The following is a 19358-nucleotide window of genomic DNA, read 5'->3' as shown; positions in this document are numbered from 1 at the left end:
TCTAACACAGGCAGCCCTTTTTAAAGTCACAGTATCTAATCTGTCCTTTCCTCTGTGATATTTCCCATTTACACTGAACTTTGGTGAAGTAGCTCTGATCTTTAGCTGCAGAGAGAAGAGTTGTACTGCAGGGACGTGGCCCTAAAGGGTAGGGCACAGAAAGCTTTCTGCCTTCACTCTAAAAATAGCATCTGCCTCTCTTCCCCCTCCCTACAAGTCGGAGGTGCAGCTTTGCTAAGGCAGTGATTGCCAATTTTGGAATTTTGCAATACTGTTGGTTAGATGATTTTTCTCTGCCTTCTGTTCACATCCTTTTGACCATTCATACTATAGACATGCTAACTGCTGGAAGAATCATTAAGGTATATAGACACTGTCTTCAAGGAGTCTATATGGTGTGTTTGGCAATTCAAGAATATTAAACTTGGACTTTAAAATATTGTATATAATGCCCTTTGATACCATTGGAAATCTTACACACACACACACACACACACACACACACACACTCACTCACTCACTCACAAATAACACCCCCACAAACACAGACAGCCAGACATTCACAAAGCTGTGAGCCACATCCGCCTGAAGGTGTCTTCTTCCATAGAGTGGCAGGGTAGTCATTTGGTGTAATTCCAATGAGATCCCAGTCATGGATGAATCTGGTGAGCTGGGACCTTTTGCTAGATATAACATTTATCTAAAGGAGAAATGGAGTTCTTGTCCTGTTACATAGAATATTACTGCCTGAACTAAAATTAGTTAGCGAAGTGATAGGCATTGGTTGTCAGAGTGCTGATATATTAAAAACTTTGTAGCCTTTTTTCTTTACTTTTTGAGAAGTAAAGGAGAGTTGACCTCTTTTCTTTTTCTTTTTAATAATGAGTATTTTTTTTCCAGATCTGGTTCTCCAACCTGTAGTGATTTTAATTACTTTCCTTGGAAACCACTCCCAGAATACTACTTCCCCCTTCAGTTACAGACTTTAATGTAAAAACAGTCTGGTGTGAGTCGCTTTGCAAATGATTTTCTTTGGTTGATATGAGGGCAGCCTTTCCTTGTTGTTCTATTAGTACGTTTTTACTCCCTACAGACAGATCTCTACTGAAGTTCATGGTTTGTACTTACAACCATCACTTCATTTCGTGAACAAGTTCAGATACTGCCCTATGAAGTATGAGTGACTTCTGAGAACAGATTGGGGTCAGTCAAGCACTTAGTAAGCATACCTTCTTATCGACGATCCAATTAGAATTTATTCATTTCTGCAAATTTTGCATGTCTACTGTATATGCCAGGCACTAGGGTAGGATTTAGGAATACAGAGGTAAATGATATAAATATCATGCTCCTGGAGCTGGGCCACAATTTAGTGGGGGCGATGCAACCCACAAAAATTTGTAATGAAATTTGAAAATTGCTCCTTGTACAGAATTGTACAACATGTAGTATTAAGTGTGGGGAATTTGTAAATTTACTTAAATCTTTAAATCGAGTTAGACTCCGGATAAATTTATTAAATGCATAAATATTATTTATATATTCTGACCTAAAAAATGGAAAAGTTTATGAACTAAAATGCATCCCTTACAATCAGTGGCCTTCAGCAAAGCCAGTTTCTTGTGCCATTATTGCCCCTGCACATACCTTGTGTTTGAGTCACTGACATTGCGTTTAGGTCAGATGAGAATGTGTTCATCTGCCACGCTGTGATAACTAAGTAAAATGCTGATGGAGATCATTTGAGATCGTCTCTATGCTGTTGATTGCATGCTTGTGGCTCATAATCAGAATGATGAAGAGTAACTGTTAGACTGACTTGCCAAGGCTACATTTTGTGTCCCTGCGACTGTCAGCACTTCGGTCCTGCTGTTCTGCCTGAAGAACGCTTGTCTGGCACCTGTCGGATGGCTGAAGCACAACTTACTGCTGAGTGCCATGGAAAACTTCATTCTAGCATCCTTGCTTGCTGCTCCTGAAAAATAACCCGAAAAAGTAATATCTGATTATTGAGAGGAAGCAAGTGCTTATTTTTTGTGTTTGACAGACTCCTACATATTGCAACTTTCCTCTAAAAATCCACATGCACCTTGCCATGATTATCTCTTTTCTCTTTGGTTGTGAAACTAAGCCAAACCTGGTTTTGAATTCTTGCTTTGTCATTTATTGGGTAAGTGACCTTGGATAGGTTACTTGTCTGAACCTTGTTTTTGTCATCTGTGCAGTGGGCTAATAGAACCTATTTTACAGAGGTTTTGTGAGGATCAGAGCTAATAAATGAAAACTTGGCACAAAATAGCCACTCATAAGTGGTGGTTATTAATATTAAGGAATCCATTGCTTACTCAGGATGACACTATACATTGGCAAGACAAAATTTCCCGAAGTCTTTAGTTCAAAAATATATTGCAAGTGTGGAATAGATAGTATCAGCACAGTGTTTGGGGACAGGTTGTACTTACCAGAGACACACAATTGGATGCGGATGTTGGAATCCAACCCACAGTGTTTGATAGTGAGGCCTGCGATGCAGAATGTGTTCTGGGCCATCCCGTGTAGACCATCAAAGGATGTGAAGGTCCCTTGGAAAGCAAATTGAACAGTGTGCGTCGTTCAGCTTTGACTGAGTAATGGGGACGTTACATAGCACACAGCACAGCTTCACCATCTGGTTCTGTCTCAGGGAGAAGCGGTGACCACAAGAGAGATTAAGCAAAGCAAAAACTGTTCCTATAAGAAGTTCATTTTAGATCCAGGGACCTCTCCTTTGGCTCCTGAATTGTACCATCGAAAGAGATCCATTAAGAACAGCTTAGTCCATGTCCCATGTGAAGTGAAGTGTTAGTGCGAGTGGCCAAAGAGATGCTTTCTCTGATTCCGTCTGATGCTGGAATTTATGGTCTCTCTTCTTATTTCCTAATGCCGATTCTATTTCACATGGTCAAGTAGAATAATAGAAGCCTCTTACAAGAGCATGAACCCCACCAAAAATTGTCATTTCCCCTGAAAATTGCATAAACTGGACAAGGGATTGAATTTTTAGGGAACTTTTGTTGGGAGGTAGCATGTGAAGAGGTTATCTCACCTGTTCATTCATTGTAGATTCTGGTTTCAGAAATCAAACTGTATTTCCTTACTTTGTTTCTCCACTTTTGACCTCTCCAGGATATTCCGGTTGGTGCCTGATTTGGCATTTCTCTGCTGCCACAGCATGTTCTGTCTTTCTTTCTCTGCTGCTTTCTGCCCATCCCTGCCCTGCCTCCCCAGGCCCCACCCCCGCGCCCGCCTGCCTGCTTGTAGGAGCAGTGTTGGCAGCGTTTAGAAAGGGTTAGTTACATTCATAACTGGAGGAGGAATTAGCTCCATGCTCTTTGCTGATTGTGAGGATATATTCACTCTCCCAGCCTCCTCCCAACGGCGGTATTTTCTGAGTGTTGCTAGTCAGTCACATGTGTAGGGTAGAGCACAGTTTTCTTAGTCGAGTACCAGGCTGTGCCATGCAGCTCAAGCCAACTGCCACAAATGTTACACCAACCCACCATTCTCTTTGAGAAGGAAATTACGTTAGAAATATTAACACTGCACACACATTCCAACTCTTGATATCTTCTAAAGATGGTAAAGTCTGTTTTTTTGTAAGGTCTTGAAGTTCATACAATGTGATTATGATTTTAAGGTCACTCAGGAATTAATACTTTTTAGTTTAACTTTCTCTGTGTCATTGAGTAAATGCACTGTGATCAGACTGAAAGTGGGGACGCTTCCCTGTCAGTCCTGGGATCTCCCACTTGAAATGGGCATCTCTGTCCATCGTTAGCCCAAGTCTTTAACATTTTGTCTCCTCTTAATATATTGGAAACTCACTGAATGTTGTAACTTGTGATATTTGCTATGTATAAGTGCTAGTTAGTATTCTTCAAGCTACTCCCATTTAAACCAAACAATCTCTGTTGTTAACACGTCTTGTTTATACAATCTGCCTTTGCAATCTTGACAAAAATGTAGAAAAAAGAACCACGTGCTACCTCACATATAGTCTTTTCTCATAAATATGGGACACTTTGGTAGATTCTGTAAATTCAACAAATACATATTCAATGTTCACTCCTTCCAGTGCAGTGCTCTCACATGTCCTTAAAAATTGCCATGGAGGTGGGTGTACTGGTATTCAAAGAGGTTTACGCTATATCAGATGAAATGTTTTCAGACTGCAAAACAATGGGAAGACTATCACAGTATATTGTGAATAAATAGTATGTATGTATATGTAATATATGTAATATACTGTGTGTGCCTAAGCACAGGAGAGAGCCTGGAGCCGTGTATACCAAAATGTTCATAGTAATTATTAACGGGACTTCTGCCGATTTCTATTATTTGTGTGGTTTCTGCTTTATCTACATTATCTAATTATTCACAGTAAACAGTTTTACTTTGTTCTCATTTTTCTTAACTAATTTCGGGGAGGATGGGGGAAAGAATGCAAGTACTGACATTTTGGTAAATTATGAATTATGAAAATCTCTCCCGTGTGTTCCTTCTCTAGTGCTACAGATATGTAGACATGTTGTACCACATGGCATTAAAGCTTTTTGTTTTTAAGTCTCATCTGTGTGCCAAGCAAGCACTGCACTAGGAACTTGAGACACTGTATGAAGTAGGTATTTTTATTACCATTATGCCACTGAGGGGAGGGTGCCGAGAGTTTAGGTAACTTGAATCACACAGCTGTTGTGTGATGGAGCTGTGATTCAGAGTCAGGTCTGACTCTGAAATCAGTTTTGTGGTCTTCACGATGCTTCTTGTAGATATCTTGTCTGCCTTTAGGATGAAAAGGTTAATGTATGTGAGTGCATTGTAAAGTGTTGCTTTAAAAAGAAGGTGCTCAGAGGTTTTACCAGTGTGTACTATCTTTCACTGCTTGTGTTGTTTACCTGTCATGTTTTCAATTAGAGTATAAACTTCTCAAGAGGCAGAATCTCATCATGTCGGCAGCCCCCACCTCTCCTGGCGCAGTCTGACAATACAGTGGCGCCTTCTCTCTGGGACCATGAGGCATGCCTTTCAGGTTCTGAGAAACTGGGCCTGAGAATCTGCTGCCAGTGGACGTGCTGAGGAGAAGACTCCCCATACTGCCCTGGTGGCCAGACCTCTCTTCCTTCTAGCAAAAGGGAGGAAGAGCGGTGGCCTTCATAGAGCTCCTAGACTTCCTCCCAAACGCTTTGGGATCCTGTGAAAATTGTCTGTTTCAGGAACTAGCCCAGCTTTGCCTCATATCTCCGCCCCAGCCCCCAAACCTGCAAAGGCATCTTTTAGACACTCTGCAAATTTTTTACAACTTGGAGCTTGAGCTTGGTTCCTTACGTGATATAGATTACACAGTCTGTTGCTGTCACTCCCTTATCTCCCTTTGTCTTTCAGGCTTCCTCTTCCAGCGTGCACATCATCTTGGTTCTTTCCCACACTTTATCTCAGGCACCGGGGCTTCCTCACGGGATTACTCAGTCGGCCTGATACGTGGCCCCCAGCGCCTCTCTGCCAAGTCCACATTCCCATCTGAGCCCAATTATAGGGTCCCTTGGGGTCACTGACTTCAGTGGGGGATGCGTGGAGTTGTGGGTCTTCCATCTGGGAAAGGGCAAAGTGCAGTCACGGGCACTCTGGCTCCTTGTTGATACATCTCCAATTAGCCGCATGGTGGGGATGTGGACGTGGCATTTTAAAATACCCACCTAAAAATGCATTTCTTAAGCACCACAGTTCATGTTCCTTCATCATCATGCTCACATCTCTTGTGATAAAGGAATCACTTATAGGATTGCTTTCTGGATATTAATTGTTCAAAGCCCTTTTTTGAAAATTCATGCAGTCAGCCACAGCAGTGTGCATCCACTGTTCCTCAGACATTTACTGTGCACCTAGTAAATGCCAAAGTGCCAGGGGCTAGGACTTCTCATAATCTCTAGGCCTGCTCGCCTGTGCTGGGTTACAGAATGGACTTAATGTTGTGCAAATCTTCTTCTCTTCCAGTTTTCCAAAGAAATTAGTTCATTTCTGGGTGCAGAGAAACCAGTCTGCTGTCTTCGTAGGGTGAGTGATCCTTTGACTGTTTTATGTATTTTTACACTCATCAAAATCGTATCTAGTCACTGCCGTGCTAAGAAACAGTGCCTGACAGCACATATTCTCCAGACGTTTTCTTCCCTTTGGAACCAAGATGTTCTTCTACTCGTCACATCTCTGTCTCCCTTCCGAGGCGGTGGCTTCCCCCTTGTGTTTTTCTGCTGTTTCTTTTTGCTGTTCACACGTGTTGCCTGTTGTGAGTTGCCACCATCACTGCTGTTACCTTGAACAGCTTGCAGGGAGGATGACAGAGGAAGCTTCTTTTTTTCAGTGACTGTTGCACAGAAACACGGCCGTGGGCAAGGGAAACCATTTGTTTTGTCCACATGGCGCGCTGCCCTTTCAGTAATGCCCTGGCAGAGAGAGCACTAGATGCGACCCGAGAGTCCATCTGGCCAAAGCCCCTATTTACAACGGTTACCACGGCCCACAGGGCTTCACGCCCCTGGCCTGAGGGCTTCTCAGACAGCAGTGGGGCTGGGGTCACGAGAGAGGCATTTGACTCCCAGCTGCATGGTCTCTGGTTCCCCCAGGCCTCTCCACAGAACTGTCTTTTGAATCCCAGTTCCTTCTAAGGATACAGAGTTATAGGTGGCTGGACCTGAGGTAATACCGATAAACTAACAGTAACATCCATCCAAGGCAAGTGTTAGGAGTGTCCAAATTTAGCTGTCTAATTTTCTAGAAACCACACTAGCCTACTACCAGGAGAAGCAGTGGAAGGGACAGTCCTGGAGTACTTCTGTGATGGACCTCCTCTGAGAGGGCACATTTTCTCTCCACCTTTCCCAAACCACTGCATTTGCAATGCCGCATTATGCGGGGAGACTTGGGGCTAAATCTGTGTTGCAGCTAGAGATTGTGATGCAGCTGTGCACTGGCCAGCTGCAGCCCTGCACACCCCCACTCAGGACTTCCTGCACCTGCAGGGTAATGCTTAACAGGTTTCTCATAGCATAGTGCGAACCTGGCCTGCCATCATAGAGACTTTCAGAGGAACATTTCTTCATTTAAAAAAACAAAAAGCTATACTGTTTTTCACACGAGCATTCAGTTGTGAGTGTGATAGAGAGAAGTGTGAGAACACAGTTCTCCACTGGAATCCCAGAAGGTGGACTTGCCCATGGTTCTGTCAAAGATTCCTGTGCTAGATCTGGCTCTGGATCGCGGTCACTGACATTGGTGAGCTAAGTGCACTTGTTTCCAAAACATTTTATCCCACCAGGCATTGGCTCAAGTGCAGTACTGAGAGCCCGAGTCTACTATTTCATTCCACTCGTCAACATAATCATTTTACCTTAACACGTAGAGGCTTCTTCTCAGCCCTAACCACAGTTGTTTTTAAGGAACCTAATGTGTCTCCTTATTACGGTACAGAGATGGTCTGCTTTCTGCCAACATCCTGAGCGGAATTGAGAATACGGGTTGCTGATTCACCGACTTATGACTCTGACATAGATCTCTCCTGGCCCCATATGCTTGGTATGCATGAGTGTGCATTCATTAGAAGTGTGAACCCAAGGGTTCCCATTTCCTCCTCTTACCTTAAAAAACCCAAAAGGTTTATGCCCAGAGCACAGCACCGTACGGCATGGGTCGTTGAGATCTGCTGCTCTTGGTGGGTGGGTCAGGGGGCTTAAGGGTCTCTGTGGCATCAGGAGGCTCATAAGACTAAAATAGAGGACAACTAAGGACCTTCAGAAAGTGAGGAGGTGCCGGATTTCATGCCTACTTGTACTATTCTTTCAGTAAAGAATGAACTGGTAGAGAGGGTTAAGAAATGGTAAAGGGATAAAATAAGACCACCTGAGCTGATGCTGACCACTTGTGGCTCTGCTGGGGTCATAAGTCATTTGACATTGACAGTCAGGAGCCATCAAATTATTATCCAACATATGATAAGCTTTTTGCTTCTACCAGTGGCAGGGGCTGGCAGGGGAACTCGATACAAACAGAGGCCATGAGTTTCTTACTTAAAAAGCAGCTGCAGGGCTGGTCCCCACACTTTGGGTTTGTACCATGCAAATCCACATGCCACATACCTGTATACCTTGTCAAACACGAGTGGCTGGGCTCCGTTTCATGCTGTGCAGCAGGGCTGGACCCTGAGACAATGCTGCTGTTGTTCTTAGCTAAGCTTGCACTGTGCTCACCATCAATGGTATCCCTTTAAGGGAAACCTAGGGAAATGCTCTTGCCAGCGCTGAGATTTTATTTGCTAGAGGCCAAGTAGCAGTGGCATGTATTGGTTCCATAGCAACATGTCTGTGCAGCCAGAAAAAATACAATGACTGTAGCAGCCAGCATATCCTGGGCAGGACAAGTGCAGCCCTGACACCCCCATTTATTTTTACCCTATCCTGGGCTGACTTTCCCTTCTGTAGAGCATGTGGAGTTCGTAATTGTTACCATCTATCCCTGCTGTGAACACTTGCCTCCTTTCTCTCTGGAGCTTGGGACTGGATGAAGGAGAAGGCAGTGTCTATAGTAAAATTCTGCAGGCCCCTGGGTGTGCCAGCAGGGCTGGCAGAACCTCTCTGCCTTAGTGAGCAAAAGTAGGTGGAGAGTCTGTGCTTTTCACCCTCCCTGCAGCGGAGTCGCTCTGTGAGAAGGTGCAGTGGGTTCAGCATTTCCTGTCCAGTGTGGTCAGCTGCTCCTGGCTGGAATGTGGGCAGTGAAACAGAGCAGTGTGCAGTCTGGGGAGACAGAGCACCCACTAAATGTGCTCCGCAGATTCAGGAGACACTAACCAGTGCCGGGCACATGGGGCTGCAGAGGAGGTGCAGCATGCACTGCGTGTCTGCTGGGAGCTTATGCCCGAGCTGCAGGTCCTGGTTGTGGTTGCTCCAGTGTGTGTAGCTGGGGTTTTAACATTTTTCTCATCTGTGAGACCCGCCAGGTAATTATTCTTGATTTCAAGAGAGGTTCCCCCACCCCAACTCCTGAAGCATTTTGAAAAATCTTTGCCGTCTACTTGACACTTGTCTTGGATTTCCTTTTTTGATGCATAAGTTTTGGGGGCCTGAGCAATCTTTCTAGGTAGAGGATGAGTCCTTCAGGGTCAGGAACTATATCTTATTCTTTGTCTTTTTTTTTTAAATTTCTGCGATACTCAGAACTGAGCCCTGTAGATAGTAACCATGCCATCAATATCTCTTCATGAAAACAATATAGTCCCATCCTGTCTCATAAGGAAGTTGTGAAGCAAGTATGTAAATAAGTTGAGTGTTTTTTGAATTCTTCAGAGAAAAGAGAAATTAAAAAATTCTTTATTCTAGTGTGTTTTTTAAAAACATGTATTCAGTAGATATGAAATCACAAGGTAAAAATATCTCAAGGCTTCACATTTCCCCATCTTCCTCTTTGTGGCTACCAGCCATGAACTGTGCAGCCTGTATTTTCACGCTGTCACTGAAATCACTCTTTCCTCAGCCCAGCCCCCCAGTGTTCACTACTTCTATTGAATTCGCCTTATTATACTGTTTGGGCCAGACTTTTCAGTCAAATACTGAGCAATGTCTTTGGAGCTATTAAGTAAGAGACGTGAAGGAGTTTTCATTAAGGTGACAGGTTTGAAAGATTTGGATAGTGGTTCCTAATTTAGTTTTGAGGTGTCTGTTGGGAGAAGGAAGGCTTTTATTGTATAAAAACTTTTATCTTAAGAGTTCTCCTCCTTTCCCAAGTTCTAAGCCAACTGAGAAATAAGACAAGTGTAATAAGGCAGATGGAGGCCAAAATGAACTTTTTTGATTGATAACAGTTAACTGAATTAGAAAATGTATCTTGGGTTGAGAGCCAAAAATGGACTTCTACCTCCATATTCCCCAGTCTGGGCCTGGTAACAGTTCACCTTCAGGAGAGTTTTGAGTCTTTGAGTAGGCCACTGTGTGTGCGAAGAAAGAAGGAGAAAGACACCAAAATCCACCTCACCACCCCATTCCTGTGCTCAGAATTCTGACTGTGCGTAGTGGTAGGTTAACTGTGCCCAGTGGAGTTAACATTACCCAGGGAGAGGCATGGACCACCATGCTAGCTTTAGCTCCCACCCCGATCCTCACTGCACATCTTTGGGAAAGAAAAACGGAGGGAATAAGAGGACGGGAGAGTTCAGGGAACGTCCTCTGCAGAGAAAATGGGGTGGCAAATGGAGTTCCCCTCTAGCTCTGCTCACATCTCTCACTCTCTACACTTTAGTCAGGGAGTCTGCCCCCAGTCTCACTTTAGCCATCTACCCACTGTGTTTATTCCTAGCTCTTTGCTTTATATATTTGTTCACTGGTTTATTGTTAGTCTCCTCCATTAAAATACTAGCTCAGTGAAAGCAAAAGCCTTGTCAGTCTCATTTACTGCTGTATCCTGGTACTTAGAACTGTGCCAAGCACATAGAAGGCGTTTGATAAACATTCACTGAATGAATAAGCGAGTGAGTATTGTTTTCTGCCTCTTCGTACACCCCTTAATTTCCTGGAGGTCCCGGTACCATCTTGCCTGGCAAGCACCTATTCATGTTGTAAGACTCAGTTTTGTTACTTTTCCCAGCCTCCCTTCTTCCAAGGTGAAGAGCACTTTCTTGTTTGTTAACTCACCAGTTGCCAGTTGATGTGCACACGTGTGTGTGTGCGTCTGTGTGTGCCTGTTTGCATCTGTTATATGTTAATTTGTGTGTTCTCTCTCTCTCTCTGTTTCGGTCTGCGGCTCTGTAACACTTCAGTTCACTTACTTGTTAACATATAATCCTTACTGGAATGTACACTCCTTGGGAACTGGGCAGCCTCTTTTTCATCCTTGTTTCCCTACTATCTGCCCTGTAGTAGCTGCTCAGTTAATAATAACATTAGCATTCTAAGGACTCACAACATGCCAGGTACTGCTGTATTTTACTACAGTTGACTCCTGAACAATTCAGGGTTAGGGGTGCTGACTCTCTCCCATGCAGTTGAAAACTTGCACATTAACTTTTGACTCGTCAAAAATTTAGCTACTAATAACCTATCGTGGATGAGAAGGAAGCCTTGCCAATAACATTACAGTTCAGTGACACATATTTTATATATTGTATGCATTATATACTATATTCTTACAATAAAGTAAGCTAGAGAAAAGAAAATGTTATTAAGAAAATAGTAAGGAAAATACATTTACAGTATTTATTGGAAAAAAGTGTGTGTGAGTGGCCCTGTGCACTTAGACCTGTTTTGTTCAAGGGTCAACTGTACTGAAAACGACTTTAAGTATCTTACATATGTTAACTTGCATAATTTTCACAACAGTCTTACAAGATACATTTTCACCTCTCCCTTTACAAGGTAGGGAAACCGAGGGCCTAGAGTCTCTCAGCTTGTCTGATTCCGTAACTTGTTCTCTGCTCGCTTTCAGAGAATGATGTTCACAAGTGAATGAGAATCCTAGAAGCCCAGACCTCTATCACTAAATAGGGTCACAGCCGTTGGGATCGACCTAAATGAGTGTGAATGATAGCCTGTGATTGCCCATGGTTGGCATTAGAATCCCGAGGCCACAACTGAAGCTTCATCCCCAGACGAGCCTCTGAAGTCTTACCGTAGTGATTGCACTTAGTTCCTAACTGTCCATACCGGCAGAGTGGTGTTGGTTAATGAAAATAAGTGATTTTCATTATATTTTGGGAATTCTTTCCTAATGCGATAATATTAAGTCATCAGTTAGAGTTAACTGATTATGAGTTAAACAGTTACTGGGTGCCGGGTTCATGACTACTTTTGCGGGGAAAGGGAGGGAGGGGCATGAGGGGGAGGGTGAAGAGGAAAGCCCTGGCGAAGAAGCCAAGGCTGCTGTATTCGAGAGGCTCTAGCCTAGCTGGAGGGGCAAGGCATGATTAGAGGCAAAATTAAGAAAGTTAAAGGAAATAACAGGCAGCAAGTGTGAGCACTATCACATGATTAATTGCCAATCAGTGAAATTTGAGAAAATGAAAGTTGCTGTGTTAGTCGGGGTAGGATGGGCTCATGCAGTGGAAAGAGTCAAGCCTAGACACTCACGGGGCTTTAACACAATAAAAGTTTGCTTCCCACTCATGCAGTGTCCGCTGAGACTCTGGGGTCTCTCCAGAATGGCTGTCCTCCTTGTGGACCTCTGGGGTGCAGGCTGCTTTGATTTTTCAGTCCTGCCATCTAGAAGGCTCCTTCCTGATCATGGGGAAAAGAGAAGAACTGAAGACTTGTGACAGCAATTAGATGCTTCAAAACTTTGTCCTGGTCCCTGGCTGCTGTGGCTCAGTAGATTGAGTGTGGGCCTGCAAACCAAAGGGTCACCTGTTTGATCCCCAGTCAGGGCATATGCCTGGGTTGTGGGCCAGGTCCCCAGTTAGGGGCATGCCAGAGGCAACCACACATTGGTGTTTCTCTCCCTCCCTCTTCCTCTCTCTGAAAATAAATAAAAATAAAATCTTTGAAAAAAAACAACAACAACTTTGTCCTGGGAGGGACACCTGTCACCTGCTATGTCCTAGACATGGTATGCAGCCTTTTTTACAGCTCATGTCATTCCAGCCCTCTCTTTCATTTGTGTTCCTCTCCCACCCAAAACACAGTAGTGCTCAGTCACTGTTTGTCGGGTGAAAGACTGAGCGAACATAAGAATGCATTTTCACTTATGCCTGATAGTATTTATAGCAGTAGTGCACATGACAGCCCCCAGAGCCCTGGAAAAATTAAATCCAGCTGAAAAACCGTTACTAAAATTGGCCTGGCCAGGTAGCTCAGTTGGTTTGAGCATTGTACCAATATGCCAAGGTTGTGTGTTCGATCTCTGGTCAGGGCACGTACAAGAATCAACTAATGAATGCATGAATAAGTGCAACAACAAATTGATGCTTCTCTCTCTCTCAAATTAAATAAATAAAATATTTACTAAAATTAAAAGTATTAATAAAAAATATCAACATAGCTTACACTAATAAGCTATGGCAAATGGAAAAATCATAAAGATATGAACTGATAAGGTCCAGTTCAATTGGCATTTGAGCTCATGCTAAAGCCCCAGCCTTCTAGACTTCAGCCCTGGTGTAGCCACATCACTTACTTCCCAGTTCCTGTGTTACCGGGTGCGAGCCTGCCTTTCTAGCCTTGTTCCCTCTGAACAAGGTGGAGGTCACTGTCCTCACTTACAAATTAAGAACCCTAATAAGGAGAGGTTAACCTGTGCAGGATACTGCCGCGATTCCAACCCAGGTCCATCAGGCTTTCTCACACTTGCACCTGCTGTCTCACACCCTGGGTCTTGCCGAACAGGCAGCATCCACTCCAAGTCCATGGAGATGTAGTTGGAAACAGGAGCAAAACATGTGCTGAGCAAAGCATAGCAGCTGAATGTGACAAGTAAGTTGCAAGCTATATGTATGAATCAACATGGAGAGAGGTAGGTTCATAGAGAGACAGTGGGGGGAGACATTGGAAAGGCAGGTTGGGGTCCTGCCACATGTGTTGACCAGACTCCAGGGCCTCTCAACCACATCTTGCTATGGAATAATAGTTGGTTAAAAGAAACACAAGTGCAGGGAGAACCCGTGATCACGGCCCTAGCAGATCCTAGAAAATGGCGCTTGTGTATTTCTGGTTTGGGGTGGTAGAGGTGGAGAGGGAGGGGCCTGAACTCTCTGCCTGTCAGTATTTAAATGAGGGCAGGGCAGTGCTGTGGAGAGGGACTCGCTGGAATGGGGGGAGATGGAGGGGTGACAGGGGTGGACGGTGGGGGTTGATCATCAATGGAGATTTTTCAGCAAGTTGATAAGCTATTGTGTTTCAGTGAGATTAGCTTTACAACTATGTTCATGGCCCATGAGATGGTGGAACGAAAACCCAGAGAGGGGGCCCCTGGTGAAGAAGTTACTGCAGGCACAAGGAGATAAGACTTGGAACGTGGTTGTGGGAGCCTTGCAAAGGGACAGACGTGGGAGACACTGCAAAGAAAGAGGCGATCAAAACGGAGTGACTGTTTGAACAAAGACAAGAGGGGAGGAGTCAGAGATATGTGACTTTTTTTGAGCCCAGTTGACAGTTGATGGTGCCCTATGGTCTGTGTGTTTTCTTTCAGCTTATTTTAGTAACACTGTCATCCTGAGCCGGAGCTTCTCAGGTGCAGTGGGGGCATAGCCTGAGACCAAGGGGAGCTGTCTGTGAGTAGCAGCGCTGCCGTGACCGCAGCCTTTGCACCCATTCCTTTTTTCTTTCCCTGCCAGCACTCCCCAAGGTTTAAGATCAGGTCTTCAACCAGCAGCAAAATCATCTGGCTGAAATTTCATCTCTGTCCTGGCCCTCTAGTGGAGATAAAATGGTTTAAATGTGGATGAGAGTGGAATTAAATGTGTGGTTACTGCGTCTGGCCCTCGGTAAGGGAGGGCTCCCCCTCTGCTGTCCCCTGCTATCGTGGCTGTCACGCTCAACCGTCCCACGGCTCCAGGAAATGGGTGGTCCTGTTTTGCTGGTTGGTCAAGTTTTTGCAAGGTGACAATTTTTCTGAAGTTCTCAAAGCCTCTGCACACCATTTTCTTGGTCTTTTTGGTCTGGCAGGTGAGAGCTAGTTTTGATTTGAGAGCAAGGAGAAAGAATTCTGTTTGGTGAGAGACAGGAAGCATGTGTTGCATTCCCATTTTTACTGTCTTTGGCTAGTCATGCCACTTGTCATAGGTGTTGGTCTCTAGTGGCAGAGGGCCGTCTAATGGGAGAAGCTGTGGAGGCCCCCAGGGAATCACAGTGAGTGCCTGAGCCCCCAGGGCTTGGGAGTCCGTTGGCCCCAGAGGGCTTCTTCCCCAAATACAGGCTGGACCTGGAGAGATACCACCAAGGGAGGAAAGAACTCCTGATATTCTGCTTTTCTTCTCTGCTTTCCTTGTGGGTCTGGGAAGCAGACAGCTGTGACCAGAGGTGCAGAAACTCTGAGAGTGGGGGAGGGCTCTGATGCCCTTCTCCCTCACGTGGCCAGGGCCCTTCTGCCTCTGCTCTTGGTGGATTGACCCTCCTGCTTACCCCAGCTGGCATCCGAACAGCGAATGCTGCTTGCTCAAAGCTGCTCTTCCTGTCTGTGAACTCTCCGCTCTCCATGTTGATTTGCAGATAGAGCTTCCAACTTATTTTTCACATTGAGCTGCTGTGCTTTGCTCAGCATATGTTTTATCTTTTTCTCCTTGCCTTACTCTTGTTCATACCAATCAAGGCAGAGAGCCCCGCTGGGTGTGGAAGACACTTGGCATTCCTGATCATTTCATACTCATTAAATCACAACAGCTTATTAGACTGATTGGTAAGTCAGAGTCCTTTGAAATGGGAAGACAATTAGAAGCCTCTGTCTTTTTGGAGTGGGGGAAGGGTATGTATCTAAACAGAAAGCCTGAACTACTTTTAGGTTGTTATGTGTTGTTTTGCAGGGAGAAGGTCGGCTTTAATATTTTGTTTCCCCATCCTTTGTAGTTTCGAGTAGTTTCTCACTAGTACTAGGGACTTGAAACATTTCGAGTCTCTGGTGATATCTATATTCTTTTGATGTACTTTGCATAGAAACTAAAGCAGGAACAGGCTTCAGAGTAAGCTAACCAAAACATCTTGGGCTTTTGATCACTTTCCATTAGAACGAACGCTAATCTCTGTCCTGCTGGATTTTGTTTGAAAGGACGTTGGCTCTTTAATGAAGATAAACATGATGCTGGGTATTTAATGTCTTCTCAGTGCAGGAACTGAAAAATTCCTGTGTGAGATTAACTCAGTTGGCATAGGGAAGATTCTGAATGTCCCAAACATTTCCCTAGCCATTGCCTGAACTTTTGAAATATGCTGGCACTAAAGGAACAGATACCTAACAGATACTTTACTTACAAAGCCTCCGTTTCAGTGGTGAGTCCCAAGGGCCTCTAGACCACATCTTGCTATGTAATATTTGGTCAAAAGAAACCTGAGTGCAAGGAGGACATGTGACCACAGCCACTCACAGATTCCTAGAAAGCAATTCTTCTTGTTTGTTTCTGGTTAGGTGGTGCTGGTGGTGGCGGTGGGTAGAGGGTCTGAGCCACTCTCCTGTCACAGTTGTCATGTCCGCTCCACTGTTGCTGCTGTCTCTGGCTTTGGTCCCCCCCAGAGCAGGAGGGAGGTCAGCCGCTGCTGTGGGTGTCTGAATGCGTGTGGGCGGAGCCTGTTGAGAAAGCAGGTTGCAGGGCCAGCCCTGTGCTTCTCTCAGCCCATTCTGTTCCTCTTTGCTTTTTGACATATTGACAGACAAAAAGGGTTTGCATTCCTCAGTTGTTTTTATATTTAAAAAGAGTGTGCTTAAATGTTTAGAACTTGGAAATACTTTCTTTTTAATTTAATATTTGAAAACTATGTGTGCTGACATTATCCTTGGAGTACAACTTTCTAATTGAGAGAAAATACTAAACAGAGTGATTCCTTTTAATTAAAAAAGCAGTCACAGCCCTGATGGGGTGGCTCAGTGAGTTGGAGTGTCATCCCTGTACACCAAAAGGTCGTGGGTTCGATCCCAGTCGGGGCGCATATGGGAGACAGCCAATAGATGCTTCTTTCTCACACCGATGTTTCTCTCTCTCTCCCTCGCCTCCCTTCTCTCTCTGTCTTCCTCTCTAAAACCAATAAGCATGTCTTCAGTGAGGATTAGAAAAAGAAAATGCATTTCTTTTTTTTTAATTCTCACTGGTGGACATTTTTTCATTGTTTTTTAGAGAGAGAGAGAGAGAGGGAGAAACATCAATTGGTTGCCTCCTGCACACATCCACATTGGAGATCAAACCCACGTCCTAGGTATGTGCTTGACTAGGACTCGAACCCATAACCCTTTGGTTATGGGAAGGTGGTCCAACTGAGCCACACTGGCCAGGGCTAGAATGCGTTTCTTTCCTTAGGGTTGAGAGGTTATTCAAGATGTTCTCATTTTCACAGTAAGCTATTTCCTGGTACTGTGATCTTAATAAATTCCACAGATATAAAACATTAGAGCACATAGGGTCTTCTGCAGGAGTTATTTACAGAAACTCAAACGAATGGTGCTTTCTGACTAAGACCTGTGTAAGAAAACTCTGGTAAAACCTTTCATATCAGCGTGGTGGCTGAACTTCTGAGGAGCTGGCTGTGAGGGTGATAACACCCCCCTCCCACCCCGGCTGTGTGCGGCTCAGTGCAGGGGGGCCCTCCTGTGTTCTGCTGCCAGCTAACACCTGGCTGCCGCAGGCGCCTGCCTGGTGATTAAACCCCTGAGTCTGCGAGAAGATTACAGGGACCTGTTGAGGAGAGAGATGGGGGAACAAGGTCAGAGCCTTGCCCTTCTAAGCTTAGGTGCAGAAGGAGGGGGAACCTGGGAGGCTCCCCTGGTTATGGGGCAGCCACTGAGGCAGTGAGGTAGCTAGAGATTGACCCATCTTGTTCCCCAGAGTGAATTCTTCTCAGAATGAATACGGTTTTTTCCAGTCCTTCTGGACCTCCCTTCACTTTCTCCTCCCTGAAGGATACCTGTGCAGCGAATATATTCTCAATCTGAACTTCTGAGAACATTACTAAACAGTCTGGACAAGCAGGGCAAAGTTTCAGGCTTTCTGTGTTGCTAGGATGGTGGATGGTCCTGAGGAGGAAGAAGGCAACCCTGGAAAGTGTAGATTTCTGAGTAATGGAAATAGAGCAACCCAAAGGCCATGCTGTGTGTCACCCCTAGTCCTGCAGCATGCCAGGACTGGGGCTTCCTCACGTAAATGACTGTTGTGTTACAAGGCAAAGAGGTTAGATGTAATTTCCAGACCATTGAGGTTCTCAGCTCCTGGTCCATTTTTTTAAGGGGAATGGAAAATGGAAGCAGTTTCCCTGTGAATTCACATGCAAGGTACCTTTTGTTTGAATTCCTGAAGTCAGGGTAATTTTATTCATGTGTTAACGCCCTCTAGTGGCCAGCAAGGTGCCCTTTAAGAGGCCTTTTGGATTCCCACAACTGGTCCCAAACGTGAAGCTCCTACTTTGCAGTAGTTGAGTACGCGTCACAGCAAGTCTGTTTCCTTACTATGATTTGTTTGTTACATAGAAAAAATCCAAAGCTTTGTGACAGAACACATGAAGTGGTGCTACTGCAACATCAAATTAGGGTAAATCTTACACCTGTAGCACATCTATGTTGTAAATCTCCTGGATGCAACAGAAGCCTATAAAACTTTGATGTAAGTACTTTCATAGCCAATCAACTCATTAAAGGAGAATATATAATCAGTAATTAGTGGGTATGTCCTCTGTGGCTTCCCACTCATAAATATGCAAGTTTTATAAAACTACCAAATCTTCTAGAACTTTGTTAGTTGGCCAAGACAAAATTTGTTTTCCCACCTAGGAGGTTGATATATAGTTAATCTTCTGCTCTCCTTGTATAGCTTTAATATAGATTTATAGAGAGAAGTGTTATTCACTCACAGTTATCTTTGAAGGAATTATGTAAATTATGATTTGTTTTTGATTTTGTGTTTTCCTAGTCAGTTCAGCCAGTCCAGTATTCAATGAGCTCGATCAAGTGCATAGAAATCACCTAGGGAGCTTGTTAAAATGCGCATTCTGACCCTGTAGGTCGGAGGTGAGGCCCAGCATTGTGCATTGCTGAGAAGCTCCAGGTGGTATCCGTGCTGCTGGCCCAAGGACCACGCTTTGATGAACAAAGTGATAGTTGAGTAATGAGGCCATAGGTGATGCCAACAGCCTGTGTCCTTAAGAATCTCATGATCTGAAAAGGGACTGGAAAATCAGCACAAGTAATTATGACGTAAGGCAGAGCGTGATCAAGTGTATAGTTAATGCAAAAACATGCTTCAGGGCATTAAGATAGATGTGGTCACTTCTGATTGGAAAGATCTGGAAAATTTTCATGGAGAAGGTTATTTTGAAATTGGACTTAAGGTTTGGGGTAGTGTGCAACAGGGATGGGTAGTTGTGGCAAAGGCAAATGAGCCAGAAAGCACAGACTGTAGGAAACAGTATATGCTGAGAACACAAAGCACTGTACTTGCCTGCGATGGGGAAAGTGAGATACAGTTGGAGCGGTGAGTTGAAATCATACTGCTGGAATGTCTAGGGTGAAAACTCTGCATGTCAGTCAGGAAGCAAAAAGGAACTAGCAACAAGAGATTTTGAAACAAAAGGGTAAGTTGAAACTGCAGTTTAGGAAGATTAATCTAGCATGCACACATAGGATAGACTGGAGCGGGGAGTAACGTCATTTTCCAGACAAGA

At 44.4% G+C, this 19358-nt stretch overlaps 1 protein-coding gene across 9 annotated transcripts in view; it reads left to right on the top strand.

Moving 5' to 3' along the window:
* The window catches only part of ATXN1 (ataxin 1), a 383702-nt gene that overhangs the window by 185630 nt on the left and 178714 nt on the right, over nt 1–19358 (top strand). For 7 of the 9 annotated variants that reach the window (XM_045847140.1, XM_045847137.1, XM_045847132.1 and 4 more), the window contains one exon: nt 6031–6090. The exons of the other annotated variants lie outside the window; for them this stretch is intronic. The gene's annotated coding sequence lies outside the window, so the exon portion shown is untranslated. The remainder of the gene's footprint in view (nt 1–6030; nt 6091–19358) is intronic. 9 annotated transcript variants of the gene reach the window in all.

This window comes from Phyllostomus hastatus, unplaced genomic scaffold, assembly GCF_019186645.2.
Source record: "Phyllostomus hastatus isolate PE091 unplaced genomic scaffold, TTU_PhHast_1.1 phas_contig_524, whole genome shotgun sequence".
NCBI lineage: Eukaryota > Metazoa > Chordata > Mammalia > Chiroptera > Phyllostomidae > Phyllostomus > Phyllostomus hastatus.
The sequence above is the reverse complement of the archived record's forward strand: the minus strand, read 5'-3'. Positions and strand labels throughout refer to the sequence as shown.